Below are 14,783 nucleotides of genomic sequence, written 5' to 3' on the forward strand. Positions count from 1 at the left end.
ATATCGCAGATTTATATCGATTATTCTTGCCGTACGATGCCCGGTGTTCTTGCGACCGTACATTCTCGTGACCACCGCTGTCGGCAATCATGTACAGTGGCTACATTCCTGCCAAGTCTTTCTGCAATATCGCAGTAGGAACTTCCAGCTTATGATAGCCGTATTACACGATCTCGTTCAAACTCAGTGAGGTGCTGATAATGGCGTCTTTGTCGCCTTAAAGGCATTCTGACTAATATCAACTCACCACTGTGAAGATACATCATCTTTCAGATGCAGAAACACGCCTGCTAACTTTCGTTTATGTAGCACAAGTCCTTCTTGGTGTTGCGATCTTTTTTCTGTCAGTGCATATGAGGTAGCTGTTCAAGTGTTAAAACAATGCCAAATAAAAACAAATGGTCGCATGCAGTGATGCATCACCATCAACAGCGTCACAAATCTCACTCTCCTATACCGTAGAAGGCGGATAACTCAGCGCATGGGTGTGCAGTATGGTGATCAAGAGCTGTGGCCGTCACTTCTTTCGCCACATCTCTTCGCCACGTCGGCAAATAATACTGGTGATAAACAATTCTTGCAGTGCCAGGATGTGTACCGGTTACTTCTGAGGCGGACGATACACTAGTTTTAATAAGCAAATTCGGCTGCGGAGGCAGATGACGTGTATATATTGTAGTCAAGTAACTGCAATTGTACAGCAGTGGTTGAGTACTTTGAGAAATAGTTTTAAAGCGAGCAACATGCTTTTGACTGGTCTTTTATTTGCAGATGACCAGACCTTTCTAGCGGCTCGGAAGACGAGCAGAAGCCGTCTATAACAAAAACCAAAAGGGGTGCACTTCCTGTGGAAGCAATATTGAGGACTAAAGTAATATATATGTAAATATTATATAACAAGACCGCAAGTTTAGTTACTTAGGATATAATGTACATTTCCTGCGAGAGAACGGAGATTTACAATGAAACGAAGAAAGTTCATAACAACTTATGATACTATTAAAGGAACATTAAGAGGAAAAATGCAAAACTCAACAGAGAATTACATAAGGTTGCTGTAATCCCCGTATTAACGTACGGCAGCGAGAAATGGGCAATAAGTGCGCCACTAGGCACTATGGATAGCACATCAGAAGTAATTATATATGTTCGAAACTGATCATTTTCAATATAAAAGACAGAAAACGTGACAATAAACTAAAACAGAACGAACATCTTGTATTGACCCATCCAGTTAAGAGGGGTGTCGACCACGGACCACTAACGACGAGGGCTGGTGTGCCGGCCAGCCTGAATATGGTTTTTAGGCGGTTTTCCTCACCTGACAAGTAGCGTATTGGCTTGGCATCCATGTCCCATCTTAGTTACACGATTGTTAAACAATTAGACAGCGGTCGCACAGTTTCACATGGGATAGCACTAGATGCTGACAACCGGGGTACACAGATTCCGTCGCGGTGGGAGACGGGGAAGGGAGCAGCGGCAGTTGCAAACTATGACCACAGGAACGGTATCCAGCCACCCTCTACCAATAATACTGCGAAATCCGAAAATTACTATCCTGACTCCGTGAAGACACGGGATAAAGACCATGAAAAAGAAGAAGAAGAGAAGTAGAATTAAAGTCAAAGGACGACGGAATGAGAGAAGACCTCACTCCAGGTGGGACAATTTCCCTTGAAGAAGGAACAAGCCGATACGACTGAACTTAAGGATGATGGTTATCATGTATCTTGAAAAGCGTTGAAGTAGCGAAAAACTGTAGACCTGCGGTCAACCTAATTTAAAAGAGATTGTAAAGTGTAGTTTCTACCTGCAGAAGAAGCGAATTGCAGATGTTTAAATGAGAATACATATTCACTGATCAGCAAGAAGTGATTACTGCAATGACTTTCATTTGTAAATGTGCTGGTAAGCAGTTGCGCAAATACTGTAAGAACGTTTAAATGACTCTTAAGAACATTCCAACTGTAATTTCAGTTCTTGATAATTTGAGATGTTATGGAGGCTTTTCTATTAACGTGGTTCAAGAAATTAACAATTAGAGCTGTAGTGAAACTTATAACCAAGGAGACATTGTTTACACAGAGTACTGAATTCTAACTCTTCTTCGGTTTCTCATCCAGGAGCTATGCTTTTCAGTTGCGAAAACTAAACAAACGGCAAAGACAACATGAGCTCTAACAGTGCGTCGCAAGAATTCTTGCACGATCATGGATTCTTGGAATCAATATAAGTAAGACAAGAGTATATATGACCTCACCTTGTAAGAAGGATAGTTTGTCACATGCTACTCCGCCAGTGATGAAGTTGACAGACTGCTTTAATGAAATTCTCTATAATAGTCTACCTTGCGTAAATTTTTTCATGGCTGCATAACTAATGCATGTACATCCGTTTGAATCTGCTTGTGTTATATTCAGTTCTTTCTCTCACTCACTAATTCCCTCCAGAAACAACGAGCGAGGTGGCGCAGTGGTTAGCACACTGGACTCGCATTCGGCAGGACGACGGTTCAAGCCCGTGTCCGGCCATACTGATTTAGGTTTTCCGTGATTTCTCTTAATCGCTTCAGGCAAATTCCGGAGTGGTTCCTTTGAAACGGCACGGCTGACTTCCTTCTCCATTCTTCCCTAATCCGCTAGGACCGATGACCTCGCTGTTTGGCCCCCTCCTCAAATCAACCAACCAACCCTCCAGAAACATATACACTAGATCCTTAAATACAAAATCAACGTTTCTGAGCCGACAGTAACAGGAGCAGAAGGAATAATATCTAATTCGTATACGTCGTTTGGTTTAATAGTTTTATTATGTGCTTTTGAGAATAAGCCACACTGATTATTGTTTGTTGATTGTTGTTTGTAGTGTAATTTAGTTTGTTCTAAGAGTTTCTGTACTTTGTGATCGTTTCTATAGCATGAGTTGACGTTGTAGTTTTGATTTTGCTTCCTTATTTTTTGTGTACATCAAGATATACGGCGCCTGGAGCGCCACAGTCAAAAGCGTGACCTCTTGTTCCGTCTGCTTGCACTCTCTCATTAAGTCTCTGATGACTTTGGCTACGGTTGCACATTTTTTTGTGATTTTATATACATTGTCAGTGACAAATTCGCTACTGTTGTAAAAAATATTATTATTATTTATATCTGTAGCGGACTTTATCATAGAATTATCATTATCAACAGTTTGAAACTTCTTTATTTAAATGAGTGTTTCTGTACTTAAATTGCAGAATGACTGGAAAGATGAAACTTCTCCGTTATTTCATTCGGAAACAGCTGAGTAAAACTGAACGCACTGAGCCTACTTTCTCTTTACTTCTTCTTATCATGTCAACACTGACCCACAACATTCCAGCGCAACGCAATCTGACTGCTCAAAAACAAGATAACCTGACTTCAAATAATTAATTCAAAAGAATGGCCCTGACTAAAAAGAAATCCTATCAATAACCTATACATTTCATTAAGCACTTACCTGACAAAAATCTTCGTTAGGCGAACTACTGCAATACAGCGAGTATCAATACTGCCTGCTAAATAAAAGATTCTAACTACGAAAGCCACTAACTACTAATAGGCATGTGGTTAGCAAAGGAAAGATTTTGTTGCAAACCAAATAATGTATTTTTTTTACCTTAATAATGTGACATCCAGTTCAGACACGAATATAAATCGTAACTGACATCTAGTACAAAGGTATATAATCATGAATAATATTCAATCTCCTAGTCGAACATGTACAGATCGCTAGCCTACGCTAACACTTCAGACCTCTATCCTCCATCAATGCTAACTTCTCACATCTAACATCCATCACTGCTGGCTGTTCACCTCCAAATGCCCAACAGTACTTCCATCACTGCTAGCGACTAACTTCCAACTGCCCAAAACTACTGGAGATTAACTACCAACAACGAGTCCAACCAGCCACAGAGTCTCTTACAAAGAAAACGCAGTCAGAGATCCAATGCAAAGCGCTATACAGCGCTGTCAACACAGAAGCAGCCCACTTACAAGTTGTGGTTGTCCCGTCAAGAGAAACGTGTGATGTTGTATAGTTTCAGTTTTACGTAGAAGGAAATGAACAGGAACTGTTCTTGTTATGTGTGGACATAAGATGACTTGGCCACTCCCTGGAAATTGCTAAAGATGCATGGGCCACGATCGACGCGCTTCAGGTTGGTAATCTATGCTGCAGGGACGTTCTGTCGCCTGTGGCTGGGACGCCTCTGGCGCCGCTTGCATCCCTGGGTCATCATCCGATGTGCAGCGCCTGCTCGGTTTATTCTTACTCGTGTAGAAACAGGTACCAGGTGCTGCCCCGTGATGATAACACAACTGAGTTAGCACAGGATGCCTCGTTTTTTCAGCCAGACTCCAATTTTCCTGCAAAGTCCGAACAACCACCGTTGATAAGTTTGTTGGTCATTGGGAGCTCCAACAACAGGCGGGAAAGATGTGTCTTCTAAGAAAACGCTGGTAGCGGACAAGTAGGGAAAGAATCGTTGTGTGTAGTCGGTATGTTTGCCAGAAAGTCTCATCCGAGAGGTGGAGGAGGCTACTGAAAGTGTTAGGGGCAATAATCTGCAGATAGTGGCAGGAATGATCCTTTGCACTAAAACAGAGTTACTAAACACAGTTGGTTTTCCAAAGTTCCTTCACCAAAGAAAGTAAATATTCCATAATTCGAATCAAGAACATCTGCCAACTTCAATCACTTGATAAACGTAAGGCCTCCGTTCCAATTGCAGACTACTTAGGTTTCTTTCAGAGTGTGCTGATACAATAGCTCCACACTTAGCAATCACATGCAACCGTTCACTCGATGAAGGATCAGTACCTAAAGACTGGAAAGTTGCAGAGGTCACACCAATGCTCAAGAAACGAAACAGGAGTAATCCGCCGAATAATAGACCCACATCACTTACGTGATTTTCAGTAGGATTTTGGAACAATTGCTGCGTTCGAACATTATGAATTACGTCAAAGAAAACGACTGATTGACTCATAGCCAACACAACTCAGAAAACATCGTTCTTGTCAAAAACAACTAACTCTCTATTCTTACGAAGTAATGAGTGCAATCGACAGGGTATGTCAGATTGATTCCCTATTCTTTGATTTCCGCAAGGCTTTTGACACCGTTCCTCACAAGCGACTTCTAATCAAACTACACTCTTACGGAGTATCATCTCATTTATCCTACTACATTCATGAATCCTTGTCAGAAAGGTCACTGTTTGTAGTATTGATGCAAAATCATTGAGTAAAACATAAGTATATATGACGGTAGTATCTGTTCCCGAAAGAACACATACCGTGGATGACCATGCAGCTTTGCTAGAAATGAAATGATAATTAAATAGACAGCCTAGCTGCAAACAGGCGTTGATATACTTCACTGGGGACATGTTGAAAACGTGTGCCCCGACCGGGACTCGAACCCGGGATCTCCTGCTTACATGGCAGACGCTCTATCCATCTGAGCCACCGAGGGCACAGAGGATAGTGCGTCTGCAGGGACTTATCCCTTGCACGCTCCCCGTGAGATCCACATTCCCAACATGTCCACACCACTACATTCGTAGTGCGCCTAATAGATGTTTGCCCATCATACTCATTACTCGTGGCAGATTAATCTACCAAGTCCCGTACGAGTTCGGGCATAGCGTGTGCGTTCACACAAGAAGGTCAATGGCCGGGAAGCCATATTTTAACTATATATGACTGTAGTATCTGTTCCCGAAAGAACACATACCGTGGATGACCATGCAGCTTTGCTAGAAATGAAATGATAATTAAATAGACGGGGAGCGTCCAAGGGATAAGTCCCTGCAGACGCACTATCCTCTTTGCCCCCGGTGGCTCAGATGGATAGAGCGTCTGCCATGTAAGCAGGAGATCCCGGGTTCGAGTCCCAGTCGGGGCACACATTTTCAACATGTCCCCAGTGAAGTATATCGACGCCTGTTTGCAGCTAGGGTGTCTATTTAATTATCATTTCATTTCTAGCAAAGCTGCATGGTCATCCACGGTATGTGTTCTTTCGGGAACAGATACTACCGTCATATATGGTTAAAATATGGCTTCCCGGCCATTGACCTTCTTGTGTGAACGCACACGCTATGCCAGAACTCGTACGGGACTTGGTAGATTAATCTGTCACGAGTAATGAGTATGATGGGCAAACATCTATTAGGCGCACTACGAATGTAGTGGTGTGGACATGTTGGGAATGTGGATCTCACGGGGAGCGTGCAAGGGATAAGTCCCTGCAGACGCACTATCCTCTGTGCCCTCGGTGGCTCAGATGGATAGAGCGTCTGCCATGTAAGCAGGAGATCCCGGGTTCGAGTCCCAGTCGGGGCACACATTTTCAACATGTCCCCAGTGAAGTATATCAACGCCTGCTTGCAGCTAGGGTGTCTATTTAATTATCATTTCATTTAAAACGTAAGTAAAATGTGGTGTTCCCAAGCAAATGCTCTATAGGTCCTCTGCTGCTCTCGATTTACATAAACGATTTAGGAGACAATCCGAGCAGCTCTCTTTGAGTGTTTGCAGATGATGCCGCCATCCACCGTCTTGTAAAGTCATCAGATGATCAAAACTAATTGCAAAATGATTGGCCGGCCAGAGTGGCCGAGCGGTTCTAGGCGCTTCAGTCTGGAACCGCGCGACCGCTACGGTCGCAGGTTCGAATCCTGCCTCGGGCATGGATGTGTGTGATGTCCTTAGGTTAGTTAGGTTTAAGTAGTTCTAAGTTCTAGGGGACTGATGACCTCCGATGTTAAGTCCCATAGTGCCCAGTGCCATTTGAACCATTTTTTTTTTTTTTTTTTTGCAAAATGATTTAGACAAAATATCTTTATGGTGCGAAAAAGAGGCAATTGACTCTAAATGAAAAGTGAAGTCATCCATACTAACGCCAAAAGGAATCCGCTAAACTTCGGTTACATGATATATCACACAAATCTAACAGCTGTCAAGTCTACTACATACTTAGGGATTACAATTACGAACAACTTAACCTGGAACGATCATATGGATGATGTTGTGGAGAAAGCGAACGAAAGACTGCGTTTTATTGAAAGACCACTTAGAAGATGCAACAAACTACAAAAGAAACTGCCTACACTGCGGTTGTCCGTCGTTTTCTGGAGAACTGCTGTGTGTTGTAGGGCCCACGTCAGACAGGATTGACGGATAACATCGAAAAACTTCAAAGAAGGGCAGCTCGTTTCGTATTATCGAGAAATAGGGGAGAGAGTGCAGGGATATGATATGCGATTTGTGGTGACCGTCATTAGAACAAGGGCGTTTTTCGTTGCAGCAGGATCGTCTCATGAAATTTCTATCGCCATGTTTCTCTCCCACCCACATAAGAAGAAATGATCATCACAGTAAAATAAGGGAAATGAGAGCAATTTAAGTGTTTGTTGTTCCCGTTCGCTGTTCTACAAAGGAGCTGTTGAGAAATAACTTGAAGGTGGTTCGATGAACCCTTGCCAGGAACTAAATTGTGAGTTACGGAGTAATTATGTAGATGTAGGTGCTGGCCGGTTTCTGAGGTCATCATCGGGTCCTTTAGGTGGCTAGTTACGTACATATGCGAAAATAGCGACTCTCTCACCCACGTAGAAGTTCGGCATGCTGTAGTGCCTGATAAGAAGAATGAATCACACACAAAGAGAGAAGGAAACGGAATGAAACTTCACGGGTTGAGAGGGTATGTAATGTTATTTCAGTGATTGCAAACGCAAGTAAAATTTACAGAGAAGTTGAGAGTCTGTGCCCATTACCATTATGATGTTGCACTCACTCTGACTTTTTAAGCGTGCAATGATTCGGTAGGTAAGAGTATCATAAAACCGTTGTATCCTTTCGTGAGGATAACTGGTCCACAACTTTTGTAACTGGTCATTTACATCCTGGCACCTACACTGGGATAGGGTTGGCGTCCGAGCTGGTCCTACACATGCTCTTTCGGGGACACAAGATCCAGGGATCTTGCTGGCAACGGCTCAAATGGTTCAAATGGTTCTAAGCACTATGGGACTTAAGATCTGTGGTCATCAGTCCACCTTAAACCTAACTAACCTAAGGACATCACACGACTTAGATCTACTTAAACCTAACTAACCTAAGGACATCATACACATCCATGCCCGAGGCAGGATTCGAACCTGCGACCGTAGCAGCAGCACGGTTCCGTACTGAAGCGCCGAGAACCGCTCGGCCACAGCGGCTGGCACTGGCAACGGAAGTATCTCAAAATCACTCTGACAGTTCATAAATATATGAACCGTGTGTGGACGAGCATTGTCCCATTGAAAAATGACACCGTAATACTGTGTGTGAGAAGTAACACATGAGGACGCACGATGTCAATGACGTACCATTGTGCCTTGAGGATTCTCTCAACCACTATCAGTCACGACCTGAAGCATTGCCCGATGGCTCCCCACACCATGATGCCTGCAGTGAAACCGCTGTGACTCTCCAAAACGTTGAAAGAGTGGGACATCTTCCCAGGTCGCCGCTATACTCACCGATGATTGTCATTCGACATATTTCAGAACTGCGATTTATCGCTGAAAGCAATATGACGCTATTCATCAACAGTCCGTGCTTCCCAGATACAGCATCACTCCAAAAGTAGCAGCCGTTTGTGTTGAGATGTTAAAGGGGCAGCCTATTTGTGGGTTTCCTGTGTTAAAAATACTGTTCGGATTGCTGTTATTCTGATTGATTATAACATTTAACCAGTATTTACGGTCAATATTTTCGCAAAATATCTGTTATTTTTATGTATTAAAGCTTAAAAATTACTAAATATCAAAATCTGGTCACGTGATCGAAAACGCTCTGATACTGGCTGATGCTCTGGTGACGACGTCACAGGCTAGGAGTAAGACGAAGCTGTACTTGTGTTATAGGAGCGTTAGCCGAGGTTACGAGGTTTTTACGAACTTTTAATGCAAACTGTTTAGATATTTAGTGATTGAAAACGCAGTTAAGTAACAATAGAAAGGAATTTTGTGGGCGCTGATAGTGAAAGCCTTGCGAAAGATGATGCGTTTATGCTCCAACCATTTATTGCGGCGATATATGCAACGACGTACATTCTTTTTCCTGCTGCCTGCAACGTCATTAAACTCGCTCAAAACTAGGGAATTGTAGAACTTTCGCAAATGGGTCCTTATATTATAACTAGATTGTCGACTATCGGTCACGAGCTACGACTCAAATCACAACAAAATCATTCTTGGCAAAACTTAATGTTGATTTCCTTTGTAGGCGGCACTCAGCACAGATAGTGTGTGAGGCAGGCGTTCCGTGGCACAACGGGTAGCTCATTCGACTGCAGTGAAGGAGGTTGCTTGTGCCAATCCTAGTACGTTCATAAATTTTTAAGAGTTTTACACTAAACACGAAAATAGCCGTAGCAAGGACTGATTGCAACAGTTGTTTCGATTGTGGGACGTATTGTATACAGCTTTACATTAGTCTCACTCTGAGAAACGGACAACGGAGGATAAATGCATTTATTTTGCGAACAAACTATTCACTTTTTTGGAAAGCGTTGCTACTAGTGAAGATATCACCGTATGTCCGCTGTACAACGAGGTGTAGGACTATAAGATTATACGGACAGATATAAAGCGTGTACAACATGCAGGTGACATAAATGTAAGGGCTGTGGGATTTGTGCTTGTACACTAACGTTAGCGTCTGAAGCAGACTTACTTCATTTTTATGTAAGATGAAACTGCAAAAGTTTAAACAATAAGTACCCTAGTTAGACAGCACGAGGATAAAAATATTGTTTCGAATAAAATGAAAAGTGTGTCGTCACATTAGCTGCAAAACATATTTTTGAATGTGACGCGTGTGAACAGCGACTGAAAATGTAAGCTCATGTAAACAGCAAGGAAAACACAATAATATTCTGTTTCTGATCGGTGTGGTGAAGTTTTGTAACTGTGATTTGGGTTTCACATGATAGGATTGTCGAGTCGTTTTGCAAATAAATTATAATATTCTTTCGGATTAGATTAGAACCAGCGATCTATGGATATCGCCTTATAAAATTCACCGGTTTATCTTGCTAACAGCTGAGCTACGTAGTAACTGGTAAACTGACAATTTAATTTAATTTGGTTGAAGGACGCTATCCTCCTTTTTAACAGTAGGAGAGCATAGATCTGAGATCAGTCAATGTTAACTTCACAGTGCAACAGATTTTTAATTAAGTCAGCGAACTTGTGCGTCAACGTGGTGGCAATTTACCGGTAGAGTGCAACAACATTTCATGTTCAAATGCTCAAATGTGTGTGAAATCTTATGGGACTTAACTGCTAAGGTCATCAGTTCCTAAGCTTACACTCTACGTAACGTAAATTATTCTAAGGACAAACACACACACCCATGCCCGAGGGAGGACTCGAACCTCCGCTGGGACCAGCCGCACAGTCCATGACTGCAGCGCCTAAGACCGCTCGGCTATTCCCGCGCGGCTAACATTTTATGTATCTTCTCTTTCTCTGGAACACTCAGAAATACTCTTCAGGAATTTTTGTAGATTTATGTGTACAGTATGGTAGCACACACCGTTTGAACGCATTTTCCGAAACAGAAATTCCAAAACAAGACATTATTCTGAATTAATATTATAATGGCAGGAACAGTGAGTTAGTCAGTGACGTCACAGGCATCACATGACTCGAATTGAGAGTTTTAGCGGATGTTCAAATTATTTGAATTTCATTTCCGTCTTTAGAAAAGGGTGCTGAAATTCAAGAGGAAAAATAGCGTGTTGGGAGCATAAAATTACATAATTGATCTTTCAAGAGAAATACTCTATTTCCTAGACCGGCTCCTGCTAGTGTCTCCTCGGATAGCACAAACAGATGTGAAGGATTACTATGTGTTTGTTGCACAAAACGGTGACCCTTCTTTGTGGTGGTGACGCGTGATTGCCTAATACCTTGACGACAATTCTGTCTGCCCTCGTGTTCCCATGCAGTCTAACGTCAGGCCACTCTCACATCTGATTTCCCCATAAATCTCCATACTACACTATTCATCTAGATGGCTAAATGGAAACACACTATGAAGCCCCATTCAAAGTCTGTCAGGAGCTGATGAATCTGTCTCGTATGAGTGAGTGGCATCTCTGTGCGCTTCTCAGTGGTCAATAAACGTCAGACGCTGTTCATGCCTCTTATATATCGCACCATGTGTGCACTAGCACTAAATGCGAACAGCACTAATTTACTATGGTGGCGGTTCTACCTGTCACGGAGAATAGAAACTCTAATCATTTAGGTATCCGCTTATCGTGTGTATGTGTACAGAGTCGAGTCCATGACTGGCCCTGGAAATGCCTTCCAATTTAAAGCCTGCTTCCTAAATCTCTGTTTTGCCATTATTTAATCTACCTGAAACCTTCCAGTGTCCCCAGGCCTCTTCCACATTGTAAGAGGTATGCGATGTATGCGCTGCCTGCAACAGGCAAGACTTAGGAGAGTCTCTGACCAGAGAGCAGTATGTAGTTAGTTGTTGCTTGTCGCTAGTCGGCATTAGTCTTCTGTAGTGTTCAGTAGTCTTCAGTAGTCTGCGTGAGTCGGCAGTAGTCGGCAGTAGTCGGCGCGGGTCTGCGCGTGTCTGCAGTCTGCTCTGGTCGGGACTCTGGAGGATGAGTATTATTGTAGAAGGTAAAGAAGCAGCCTTGCGCATATCTAGTAATTTATGTTAATTGTCATCAATTTCTTTTAAAAAAATGCCCCAATAATAATTTTTATAATATAAAGTAATTAAAAAAAGCATTCATTTCAATTTAAAGATTTTATCCAATGAATAATTAATTCCTTTCTCGAGTCACAAAGCATAGGCCAGCATTGCACGGAGCTGTGCCGAAATTTTTTTTATGTAAGAGCAGATATATTCGCAGTTTTTACTGAGGTAAGAATTTTTTGCTTTTTTTTTATTCAGAGTACAGGGCCGTGACGCAGCGTTGCTGTCGTCACATAATTTACCAGGTTACTGAATTTTTTAAATTATTTTGGTGTTTAGGAATTTTTCTGTTTCGAACTTAACATTAAATGAGAAAAGAATGTTGTGGGAACATTAAATGTGAATGCATTTCTGCACAGAGATTATAAATGGGAGCCAATTTTGTTCAGAGGTTACAATATTTAAAATTCATTTAATTCTTATTTCCGTGGGGAGTTTGCACATGGTTCGTTATAATATTTTCGAGGGGAGGTTACAACATATACAACCTTCTTTCATGATTCTTAAACCAAGTGTTAGGTATGATTAAGTTATGCTCTGTGCAAAATTCTACCATGCTGCTTCTTCTTTCATTCCTTACCCCCATTCCATATTTACCTACTACTTTTTCTTCTCTTCCTTTTCCTACTATCGAATTCCAGTCCCCCATGACTATTGAATTTGCGTCTCCCTTCACTATCTGAATGATTTCTTTTATCTCCTCATACATTTCTTCAGTGTATTCGTCATCTACGGAGCTAGTTGGCATATAAACTTGTATTACTGTGGTAGGCGTGGGCTTCGTGTCTATCTTGGCTACAATAATGCGTTCACTATGCTGTTCGTAGTAGCTTACCCGCGCTCCTGTTTCTTAATTCATTATTAAACCTACTCCTGCATTACCCCTATTTGATTTTCTATTTATAAACCTGTATTCACCTGAACAGAAGTCTTGTTCTACCTGCCACCGAATTTCACTAATTTCCACTATATCTATCTTTAGTTTATTCATTTCCATTTTAAAATTTTCTAACCTATCTGCCCGATTAAGGGATCTGAAGTTCCACGCTCCGATCAGCAGATCGCCAGTTTTGTTTCTCCTGATAACGACGCCCTCCTGAGTAGTCCTCGCCCGGAGATCCGAATGGAAGACTATTTTACCTCCGGAATATTTTACCCAAGAGGACACCATCATCATTAACCATACAATAAAGCTGCATGCCCTCGGGAAAAATTACCGCTGTAGTTTCCCCTTGCTTTCAGCCGTTCGCAGTACCAGCACAGCAGGCCGTTTTGGTTAATGTTACAAGGCCAGATCAGTCAATCATCCAGACTGTTGCCCTGCAACTACTGAAAAGGCTGCTGCCCCCCTTCAGGAATCACAAGTTTGTCTGGCCTCTCAACAAATACCCGTCTATTGTGGTTGCACCTATCTGTATCGCTGAGGCACGCAAGCCTCCCCACCAACGACCAGCTCCATGGTTCATGGGGTGAGGTGTAAATTTGTATCGCACTATTTGTAATGCAACTTTTATAACCCGATGTCCTTATTGACTGGACATGGTACTTTCCTTTTTGCCTTATAATATTTTTACAGGTATTGAAGTCATTATTTATGTATACCACAGACAGAATAACCTGACTAGCGTATGAACAATAGAGGAATGTACGTTTTAATGGAGCTAATATAGGAATTTTACGCCTGTCGATTTCGTAAACGAAACGAACGGTGTGAATTACGAGCCAGATGCAGCAGACAACTGCCGCTGGAGCGCGTTGCGGTCACGTGTACCATCTTGGGGCCCACGTACCCTATGCACATGCCGCTTCGTTTCAGAGCGTTCAGCAGCACATCGAACTCGACGAACTCAACGTTGACGTTTGACAGCACGTTGCGCTTGCCGACTGCTTTACATTCAGTTACATTAAAGAATTGCCACTGAACACAGGCACGGCTAAGCCATCTTCATACGGAACATGGATTCGAACGTTGAGCGTTAAGCACGCCAAGTTTCTGACGACATAGCGTGTGAAAAGCACGTTGGCGAGTCTTGGCGAAAGCGCAGAGCATTATCTGGCATGTCAGATATTTTGAACGTGCGTTTGAACGTTGACCAATGAGGTGGAAGAACGCCACCTACGTCACATGCACGCCATCTCCCTTCAGTACAGAGTCACGGGACACCATGTTGGCTTTCATTTGAAGCCCAAATGTAAATATGGCGTTTCTAAGCACCAGCAAATTGATGATAGCTCGAAAAGTTGTCGTTAATCGTATAATTTTTTGTTGTTGTAAAATGATGGGAAACTTGATACAGGTGGTTAAAGAATTATTGTAACTTGCGTATTATGAAAATACGCTGTTTCAAGGCGACGGTTCTCTGAGGATCCATACGAAATGCGGTGTTCTTGGTATAATTTGTTATAATTAAGTGTCAATTAATGACATGTTTATGACTAAAGCTTTCAGTTAATATATCCATGATTTAAGCTTTCAGGAGATATGTTGTTGTTGTGGTCTTCAGTCCTGAGACTGGTTTGATGCAGCTCTCCATGCTACTCTATCCTGTGCAAGCTTCTTCATCTCCCAGTACCTACTGCAACCTCCATCCTTCTGAATCTGCTTAGTGTATTGATCTCTTGGTCTCCCTCTACGATTTTTACCCTCTACGCTGCCCTCCAATGCTAAATTTGTGATCCCTTGATGCCTCAGAACATGTCCTACCAACCGATCCCTTCTTCTAGTCAAGTTGTGCCACAAACTTCTCTTCTCCCCAATCCTATTCAATACCTCCTCATTAGTTACGTGATCTACCCACCTTATCTTCAGCATTCTTCTGTAGCGCCACATTTCGAAAGCTTCTATTCTCTTCTTGTCCAAACTAGTTATCGTCCATGTTTCACTTCCATACATGGCTACACTCCATACAAATACTTTCAGAAACGACTTCCTGACACTTAAATCTATACTCGATGTTAACAAATTTCTCTTCTTCAGAA

At 42.3% G+C, this 14,783-nt stretch overlaps 1 non-coding gene across 1 annotated transcript; it reads right to left on the reverse strand.

Moving 5' to 3' along the window:
* Window positions 1–5,428: 5,428 nt before the first annotated feature.
* Trnat-ugu (transfer RNA threonine (anticodon UGU)) lies at window positions 5,429–5,503 on the reverse strand. Its single transcript has one exon. It is a non-coding gene; the product is annotated as a tRNA-Thr (tRNA).
* Window positions 5,504–14,783: the final 9,280 nt, after the last annotated feature.

This window comes from Schistocerca nitens, chromosome 2, assembly GCF_023898315.1.
Source record: "Schistocerca nitens isolate TAMUIC-IGC-003100 chromosome 2, iqSchNite1.1, whole genome shotgun sequence".
NCBI lineage: Eukaryota > Metazoa > Arthropoda > Insecta > Orthoptera > Acrididae > Schistocerca > Schistocerca nitens.